Source organism: Glycine max, chromosome 13 (genome assembly GCF_000004515.6).
Source record: "Glycine max cultivar Williams 82 chromosome 13, Glycine_max_v4.0, whole genome shotgun sequence".
NCBI classification, from domain to species: domain Eukaryota; kingdom Viridiplantae; phylum Streptophyta; class Magnoliopsida; order Fabales; family Fabaceae; genus Glycine; species Glycine max.
Window position 1 is genome coordinate 13,211,442 of NC_038249.2, and position 11,318 is coordinate 13,222,759.

The window sequence follows — 11,318 nt, forward strand, 5'->3', positions numbered from 1 at the left end:
ATACTTAATTCTTCTAATGAAAGTAATGATAATTATTGAATGGTTTACGATATCATCTAGTGAAAATGTAACTTGAGTGGATCCATTCTCATAATTTATATATTATATTTCTTATAAACAATAGCAATACTCTTTTTTTAATATTTCTTTTGATTGCTTGGAATTTATTATAAATTATTAATTTTAGTGAGTCATGCATTTTATGCTTAATAAATGCATTTAAGTAAAAATTTACCTACATATATTTTCATAAAATAAGTCATACTTAACTGACAAACTTGTGTACAGAGAATATATCTTCTTAATTATATTAAAGTTTATTTTTAAAATGAAATATTTTATTAGAAATTATAAATTGATTCTATTTCATCAATGTTAGCTGAACTTTGAAAGCATTTCATTTTAAAAATTAAATATATTAAAATTAATTCAATTTCATTTTTCAATCATTCTAAATTAAATGCAAACCTTATAATTCAAAGCTTATTAAATTCTCTTAAAATTAATTAAAAATACCATATCAAAAACCCATGATATCAGAGGTAACGTTAAATCTGAGTTAATTTTGTTTATGTTGATGCATGAGACAAAATATAAACACGTCTCGAGGCTGGAAAACAATGGCAAAAAGATTAAATTTCAATTTGTCAAGTATCTTTTATTACATGTGCTTTTTGAAGTTAAAGTATTTAATAATATTTAAAAATCGCATGAGCTATTGTTAAAGTATAAGTGTGGGGTGAAATCTTATATTAGATAGGAATGAGAAGGTTGAGTATTATAAAAGTGAGAAAAAGATCCACAAACTCGAGTCTTAATGTTTTGGATTAAAGTGTGGTGTCATGTTTATTTATATGGTTGCTCATGATCCATTGGTATAAATCTTTCCGGCGTTTACCCTCCTCAGATTTCCCAACAATTGGTATTGGAACTTGGTGACTGGCTCGAACGAGTATAATAGGATTGACAATAGAACCATGAACATGGAGATCTCTTGTATCAAAAGTCTTCTTAGCAGGTGAGTCCATGCATGGAGGTCAGGCAATGAATCTTGTAGGTGTTGTGACGATGCAAGGTACTAGATCATGTTGTTGACAATGGCTAGATGATGTCGGGGCAGCCATGGTTAAACTCCAAAGGCCACCATTGGATACCCATGGATTGAAAAAGACTTCTGCTTAATGGGGAGACTACCATATGAAAGAAACTCACACTTGAGGAGGAGATTGTTAGAGTACAAGTGAGTTTAATAGTTTGATGAAAGCTGCTTGGTAATTAATATTCTCTCTCATTCTAAAATAATTAATTGGTTATAGTTGTGTTTTGATTACATGGTAGAGTTGCTAGCAAGTACTGAATCTACATGCTATTGGAAACTAATTAAGGATGTACTTGTAATGTTGTCCTAGATTCCAACACCAAATATAGGTGAAATTGTAAGACAGTCTGGTGAAGCTTTAAGGGCTAAGTTTGGAATATCTCAATTTTGAAATTGCACAAATATTTTGAATGTGGTAATTGATTGATATCTTCTTTTTCATGGTTTGTAGAAATTGTATTTCACATTAGCCATATTCGTGTACAAATGCTAAGGGTGTGCTTGTCTGAGTAGGTGGAAAGCTAGAAATTGGCAAATTGATAATTAACATAGTTTTTGTGAAATATGATAATGTAAAATTAACAATTTTCAAATGCTTTACTTTGTTGTGTCTGACTCCAAGCATTTGGGTCTTGCTTGGCTGAGAACACCACACTAGACCCTAAATCTTGTTAATTACGCTCAATGACTTAGTTTAAAATGTGATCCCTTATTTGTTCTGTTTCTATATTCTGCAGAGTCCACGTTGCATCTTGTTTTAAGGCTTTGTAGTGTTATTGTTGAGCTAAGCAAGAGGCACTAGTGAGGAAATATAACTAGGATAAGACAATGTGTCGCAAGTAAGTTTACACATCCTAGTACTGGATCCTATTGGTTAATTCATAACTAATTATAAATATTGTTCTTATGAAGTATAGTCAAAGTGCCAAAAAACTTGTGTTAAAAATGCATAAAAAGTCTCATAAAACTCAATGTTATTTTTGGGTAAAGTTCCTTTTTTCATAATGTTCCTCTTTTCAACTTTTCCCTCTATGACACCTAATTATTAAGTATATTGAGGGATGAACACTATTTTCACATTTTGTTCCTCACAACTTCACACTCACTTTTAGAAGCTAGTTCTTGAACTAACCTTTCATGGCCATGAATATGATATCATCATATCATCTTGTTATTGTGAGGGTGATTGGAGATCTAGTGGATCATGTCACTCCAACTGTGAAAATTATTGTCTCGTACAACAATAAGTAGGTCTATAATTGTCATGAGTTTTTCCCTTCCTTAGTAACCACTAAGTCTAAGGCGATATAAGATCCTTCTTCACTCTAGTACTATTTCTCCACCCTGTATCTATTTGATCTTTTCATATCTTAATATTTTAATATTTATATATTCCATTTCCATGCATTTTTTTTAGGTATATGACACTATATAATATATAGACATAAAAAACCAATAAACCATTGCATGCTAGTTTTTGTAGTTAGCTAAATGTAGAAGGGAAGATCGGTAGGAAGTGTAGCAAAGAGGCTCAATTGGAGGTTTGCATAATAGTTTTTTTCTCAATAATTTTTAAAGATGGCAGCTACTAAGTTCTTTCTAACTACATGGTGAAATATTCTTTCCCATTTTTTTGCAACTATGTTTCTTGTTTTGACTAGAACAGCAAAAAGAATCCATGTTTTGCTTCTATTTTGCAGTGTACTATTATAATGTATCTTGGTTTTTATATTTGTTTTTAAAGCTCTTATCATTGTCGCTTTGTCAATTTTAGAGTTATCATAGAGGTGAATAGAACTTGTATCATCTTGGTTTGGAGATAACATAGTATACTTCTTAATTTTCTACTTAATTTGATAGGGCTTGGCAGGAACTCCCGGTGCTTGTCATTGTCATCATGCTTGCCTATTTCTTATATAACTAATAATATAATTATAATAGTTAACATTCTATTCATTCATTTTCATTTGTACTAATAGATTTTATCTAGACTTAGCTTGGGGTGGTGGGTTCAGAGATTGGCTTGTTTGGTTATTCTTGTGGTGCTTTAAATGCTGAGACAAAGCACAAGTGGTACGAATTTAGGGTGCTCAAGCAAGTTTGTTAGTGCTTTGTCTATGAAATAAAGGTTATTATTATTATTATATATATATATATATATATATATATATATATATAATATTTTTTTAAAATTGACTACCTGCATCAGTTTTGTAGAAAATTGATGTTGCATAGCTATTTTCTACATCAATTTTAGTCAAAACTGATGTCTAATTCTGACAGAGTACACCTATTGAAGCACTTTTAACATTAATTTCTTACTGCACCGATGTCAAAATTAGATTTTAACATCAGTTTGAAATCCCACTTTTAACATTGCATTGCGTGCCCCAACATCGGTTCAAAACCGATGTTAAATGTCTTTTTTCTAGTAGTGTTGACACTATATGTCCTTTTGCAAAAGTGAGATTTAATCTTTCTTTTGGAGCCAATGAAATGTTCTTTAATTTTGAGAAATCATTTTATCTGGTCTTTTTCAAGGTGGAGAAATATGAAGGAGAGTGATGGCTTGTGTTCTACAATTGATTCATGATGGAGTATGCTAGTCGATTTTGCATTAATTCACCAATTAATATTATGATTTATGTCTCATTATAAACTTTTTTCATATTACTTACTAGACCATTTACAGAGAAAGAAAATAGTGGCATATATCTCATTTTACTTTAAAAGAAAAATTAGTAGAATGGTTGAATTTATACTACTAGTTCATGTCTCTTCCCTCATACATACATTATCATCCATCCTTCTATCTATATTATGAATTGCTTTGACTACACTATGTTGCATTTTTTTATTTATTACTATTTATTCATTTATGTTCTTTTGACTTCCTTAATTTCTTTTGTTAGTATATCATGTAGTCATATAGTTCTTGGTGCATCTTAAATTTATAATCTCTATCATTACCTTATACACCTGGTCACCTCGACAATCTGAGTACCCTTTTACAAGATTCATTTTCTATTAAACTCAAGTACCCATATGTCTTTGAGTCCCATAAGATTTATCTAAACACCTTTTGTATTGTTTCAGTCTTTTTTGGGTTATCTCAAAGTATTTGTGTTGGTTTGGAGAATAAAACCTATAGGAAATTATTTGCTTAATTCATATAGGTGCAATTAAATTTGCCTTGAAATTCCATTTTAATCCACTTGACATTTAATAACTTAAAATAATATCTACTTCTCATAATCTTATTAACTTCCCTTTGACTCCATTCAATTTAAAATAAATTCAACATTTATAAATACTCCAAATAAAGGATTTACTTAATGTTAAAATTAAAATTTAATACAGTTATGATTTATGACCGCAATTAATAAAGTTCATTATTTTTTAATTTTCTTCCATAAAAATCATTTTCAAAATTGCAAAAGTCAAATTTGATCATAGAAATCAAACTGAAACATTATTTTTTTAATCATAAAGGAAGAGAGAGAAAGAGTGAATGAATCCCTTCCAAAATTGAAAAGTCAAATTTGACTATAGAAATCCAACTATCATGTCATCAACCCTATTAGTATTTGCTTCTTCAATGTGTCATTGTAAGAAAAAAAATCAAAGCAAGTTTGAAACCCACCAATAGGAATTGATGTGTGTTTGTGCTCTTGGTTCTTACAACTTTGTTGGCTCTTGTAGTAATCTCCATCTCCTTCATGGAACCTTTGTTATCTTTTGCTTAGCATCAAAACACAAACAAGGTTATTGCAAGTGGCAAGAAACCAAAGTGTTCCAATTCTTTCAAAGTTCAAATAAAGGGAAGCAAAATCTATAATTCTGCAAATGGGAAAATTTGTAACCAGGTATTTTTTTGTTTTTTTAGTTTTCGTGATGCCTATTTCCTTTTTTGTATGTTTTTGTGTTGTGGGTTATGGTGGTTTTGGAGATAACAAAGTCCATATGTGTGTATGTGAATCAATGTCAGAATTATTTGAAAATTGGGAACTTTGGTTATCAGGGTGTATGATGGTGATGATGTTTTGGATGTTGTGGCTTTGCTTTTATTTTGTATGTATCATTCAATTTATGTTTGGTTTTGTTTCTAGTTTTTAAGATTTTCTTGGATGATAACACTTTTGTTTGGTTGGTTTTTCACATTGAAGTCCTAACAAAAAAGGGGGACTTTGTTGCTACTTGTAAGAATCATAAGAAAGGGAAGCCTTGTACCATCAAGTTCTTAAACAGGTTAGGTTCAATAATGTAAACATTGGTTTGTTTTGCAACAAGTTTCCAAATAAATCTTCAAAATGTGTTTTGTGTTTTTTTTTCTTGTATAGGTTAGTAATATCCTCCATGAAGGATAAAGAAAGGTATAAAGTAGAAATGAAGGATTATCGAGAGAAACTAAAGATTGGCCATGTTATCATTTATAGTGTGCCGCTTCAACATTGACATCCTAAAACAGATATAGACATGTTGGATGTTGACATAAAAATGGATTAAGCTAAGGGAGATTCTCCTTAGACTCGAGAAGAAAGTAATATTAGTGGAATTGACTTTGAAGAATATAATAAAACTATAGAGAAAGGTTTTGATATGGATATGCTTCTTATTATAGGAATGAGTGAATAAACAAGTTATTTGGATTTTGACCTAACTCTACCCTACACAATCTTGAATTTTCCAGACAAGGGTTCAAATTTGTGTCCTTAAAACGAAAGTTAGGACCAAACCTAAATAGTTTGTATATGTGCCTACTCCTATAATAAGCAATGCACATCCATATTGAAATCTCTCCATATAGTTTTATCATAGTCTTCATGGACACTTCCACTAAAACTTCTCTCTTCTGGAGTTCAAGGAGAATCTCCCTTGGCTTAATCCATTTTTATGTCAACATCCAACATGTAAGTATCTTATTCTAGAAGTCATTGTTTAAGCAGCACATCATCTATGATAACTTGGTCCATCTTTAGTTTCTCTCCATAATCCTTCATTTCTACTATGTACCTTTCTTTATCCTTGACAACCTTCATTTTTAAGTATCTTATTCTTGATAAACCATTTTTTCTTATTCTTGTAACTTGTTCTAGAGTTCACTAATCATCTTACTAGTCTCTTTATCCTTTCCATGGTGAAGTAGCTTTAGTCTTGCATGATACAAAGGCGCACCAGTATAGTACACATCACTATCAAATATAAGTATAGAGTGGTACATTTCCCACTTAAAGTATCAGTCCATTATAGGTAACGAAATTTAATGTAGGCCATACAATTAAAAAGGATAGTCAAGGTTAGATTAAGTAATACAATCTCGACTATTTATATATAATCATAGTACAAAAAGTTAAATCCTTTCATTAGATTGTCGACAGATGCACACATTAATGATAATTGTTATGATTACTTATAATTTTCAATCATAATTCACAACAATTATCTCACATTTTCCTTATTTAGTGTTATGTTTTCCCTTATTTTAGTCATATTTCTCATAGGTTTAGAAGTAACTTTAAAATTTGAAATATTAGATAAATTATTAGTTTTTATGGTTGTTTTGCATGAGTTGGGAACACCAAGAGGAAGAGTTTTGAAGCAAGATTTCTGGTTCAGTGAAAAGATGGAGTCACTTAGTGAATTTGAAGATTAAGAGAATGACATGTGGCATAGAAGTGACTAAGAAGGAAGTTTTGTTCACTTTGCAAATATCAATTGAAGAGGTCACATCAGCATCACAAGTTTCTCTTAGTGATGACCTGTTCGCTAAGCTAATAATTAATTTTCTTGGAAGAAGTAAAATAATTTCAAATGAAATTTTCTTAGTGAATTGACCGATTCATTAAGTGAGAGTGCTTTTATGGACAAAAGACAATTGGGAGATTCTATGTGCATTTTGAGAAAGCTCATCATTGGGAACATTCTAGCATCTCTCTAGGTTTTGTGTTACACCTCTATTCTCATCAAGTTTCATCTTCTTCATTTCTCTATGTTTCTCTTTCATATGTGTACCTTTCTTAAGATTTAGACACCTCTCATGACAATGAGAGACTAGTTTCATCTTTGTTACGGGATTTGGTGTACTAAGATACTCTCATGTAATTATTTACACTATTTATTTAGTATTTGATTGAATGTTAATGCTTTTGTGTTATGCCTTCATTCTCACCCATATGCATGATTTAATAGTTTAAATGGCATTTTGGAAAATGTTTTTAATACTAAGAACTAGAGATGGCATCTAAGAATTGTTATGTCTAAGGATAGAAAAATATTTATTATCCTTGTTTAAACCTTTGTTCTTAAATCCAAGCTATTTAGCTTAACTTATTAACGGATTATAGGAGTTAAGTATCTTAGATCCTAATTGGACTCGTGAAAAATTTACCATCGTTTTCATAATCAAATTAATGGAGCTTTCACTTAAAATTGAAAGGTTACATTTTATACTTAGTGATATCCTAGCCACGAGGCGAGTCGTTACAAAGTCATTCCTCTCTTTCTACTTGATGTATCAGACCTCATTGTCACAGTCACAAAACCAATATCATATGCAATAGTACAAGCCCATTGCAATACATCCTCAAGGATAGCAAACACCTACAAAAAGGACAATAAATGGTTAGTCTTCTTAGGACATTCATGTACTTACTTTAACCAAATACAAAATCATATCAACACATGACACATGAGAAGTATTGAAGGCATTAAAACAATCAATATTTTCACCCACAATAGGTTCCTCTATCATGTCTTCTTTCATATTAATTTCTTCAAATATAATGTTCTCATATATCCACTCATATTCATCCATTTTAACAAAACATTACAAAAAATTTCATACTTGTATATACATATAGTCATATGCACAATAAAAAAAACTCAAATATAGATAGTTTTCACGAATAAATGAAAACTCAAATAAAATAAATAAATCCTATGCACAATACAGAAACCTACATTTCTTTTGTATTATATTACTTACATAAAAATTAATTTGAATTATAATTGAATATGTTTGTTGTTTTGAGAATCCCTTCAATCACTACTACAATACTTCATTCAAAGGTTTAGATATATCAATAAATATGTTTTTTCACTTATAATATGACACAATTTTATTATTTTTTTGATACATATAGTAATATACTACATTGAAATTCATAAACATATATATATAATGATTTATATTTAAATTTTCATAGTTTCTACACTTGAATAAACTATTTATATAAATATTTAATGTTATTAATGTAATAATATTTAAATAAATATATTAATAAATAAAAATTTTCTTATACAATATGACCTATTTTTTAATTTAACTACATTTTTTAATAAATACATTATAATAAAAGTTATAATTTTTTTTAATTCTTATAAGTTATGCAGATTGACAATCCATGTGAACTTTACGGAATGTCAATCCATATGGATCACACGGATTGTCAATCCGTAAAATCCATATGAATCATCAATTCTTATAACTTATACGAATTGTCCAATTTGTATGGTCTATTCGTAGATGTTAAAAACTAACTTTTGTCGTTGTCACTACAACACCCACCATGATGCACAACAAAGCCAACCACCATGACCCACCAAAAGGAGGAGCTTAGCGAACAACAAAGTGTGTGGTGTAAGAAGGGAACAAAATCAAAAGGAAAAAAGAAGTATAAGAAGTTAAAAAGGTTAATGTTGGAATTATGAAAATATATTGGGTGTAGAAGAAAAATGACTAATGCAAGAAGAAAACCCCTCATCTTAAACCCTGGGATCTCTCACAAAAAATTTAAGGATATGGGGTTATACACTTATACCACTATACGATTGTTGCTTCCTGCATCCTTTTTCAGAATTACTTTTACCTTTTGGTTATTTCAAAAGCCAAAATCTGCAATCATTTTGGAGTATAATTTTACATTTCAGATGTGTCATTCCGGAAGCCAAAAAAGAGGTGTAGAAAGCAAATTGGAAGTGCAGGAAACAATAGTCGAGTTGTACATTAGATTTAGGGAGAAAGTCTTTGCTTATTTTTGCTTCTATTTTTCTTGTTCATTTTATCTTTGGAATTAGTAGGAATAAAATATTTAAGGTCGTTGGTTAGAAAGCATATGACCTAACTTGCATGAGATCTAGGTCATTCCTATTTGTTAAATAAATTAGGTTAATGCCTTTTCAAAAATCTATTTAGTTAAAAAAATCATGTTTTAGCCTGTTGAATAATAAGTCTTTAAAATCTAATAAGTTCACCTATTCAAATAAATATGAGTGAAATAATGATAATAATAATAATATTACTCAAAATCATATTACTATGTTGTTACTATATTAAATTTTTACTACAATCTTTTAAAATTAAATAATTTTTTTATAATTTAAAATTATATTTTTTTAAATCCATTTCTCAGTTAAACATATCTATTGAGACATTTGCCGCATGTCACCAAGGTGTCAAAATGACAATTTGTTTATCTTTCGGTTATTGCACTTCCACAGGGGCAAATCCAAACTCAAATGACAGGGGATCAACCGTAAAAAAATATTTAACAAATATATATATATATATATATATATATATATATATATATATATATATATATATATATATATATATATATATATCATTAATTTGTATACAAAATATTCATAAATATATTGATGTTCGAAAATATTAATTACATTAATAATAATTTTTTGTTAGTCTAATAGCACTTTGAGAAATAAGAACTCCTTCGATTACAACAAAAAATAAAATTTAACCATTAAAGTTTAAACAAGCTCAAGAAAAATAATAACTGATTTAGTAATAATTGGAACCAATAAAATATAATGTCCAGAGATAAGATTTCTTCATGAAGGACGAAATTATTAATGATTTTATAATTTACAAATTCAAGAGATAAAAATTAGTTGTACAATAACTAACATTTGATAAAATATAATATTTAAATAATCTTCATATATGATTTTTTAACAAAAGATAAAATTATTATTAATTTTATAATTTTAAAAAGCTATATATAAAATTGATTGTATAGTAACTGAAATTTGATATAAAAAATATAATATTTAATTAAATTTCCTAAAAATTTTGATAGTTTTTTTATAAAAAGAGTCAAGAGATAAAAACAAAATACATAATAAATAAAATTTAATCAATACTAGTATAATTTTTAGATCAGATTTATTTAAAAATAATAATAATAATATTTTTTATAAGAAAATTGGATGTCATTTTTAATAAAAACTGATTGCATAACTCTATTGAAGGTGCCTGAATTTGTTGGCATTTGAACTTGACAAATTTAACGCAGCAACCATTTGGAAAGCCAAATGAAACTTCAATCAAAACTGACCCGCAGTAATCAATTGGTTATCTTGCTGCTAATCCATTGAAATTAAAAGATTTAATGTAATTTTTGATTCATTATATTTTATAATTATTTGTTTAGTACATAAAATTTTAAAAGTTTTATATTTTATATTTTTGAAATGTATTATTTAGTTTTTTTTTAATTTTCTGATTTGAAACTTCAATCTTCTATTAGCATTTAGATTTTACAATAATTAATTTTAATTTTATCATAACGATTAAAAACCGTCACAATATTAAAATTAATTATCATATTATAAATATAATTAATAAGATAATTAATTGTAATATTATGACAGTTTTTAATTCCACAATAGTTTTATTAAAGTTTTTAAAATGATTATTGATCCTTAAGATTCAATCTTCATTTCCCAAATCAACAAATACAATTTACAAATAGCCACGAACAGATAGATACAAATAATTATAATTATAACAAACCAACCAATTTGAGAAATAAAAAAAAAAAAAAGAAGATTTCTACAATTAATAGTTCAACTCCATTTAGCTAACCTGTGCTACTTGTACTTTCTAATTAACCTAAGCGGAATTATTCGTTGAAGTGCTACCAGTACGGGAATCAGATACAACAATAATTTTGGGAATTGAGCAAAGCCTTGGAGCCCCTCATCTTGTACGTGGTTCAGTCATAAGCCATGGCATCCTCTTCAGTGATTTGGAACGCGCCGAGCCATATTCTGGCGTCGTGGCGGCATTGAGTCGCGAATCTCAGCGGCGTATTTCCGCAGGGGTGGCGCGAACAATCGTTTTATTTGCAAGAAACATAGCACTTCATAAGCTTCAATGGATCTGGAGCTTCTGCACTTTAAAACAGCATCGTCC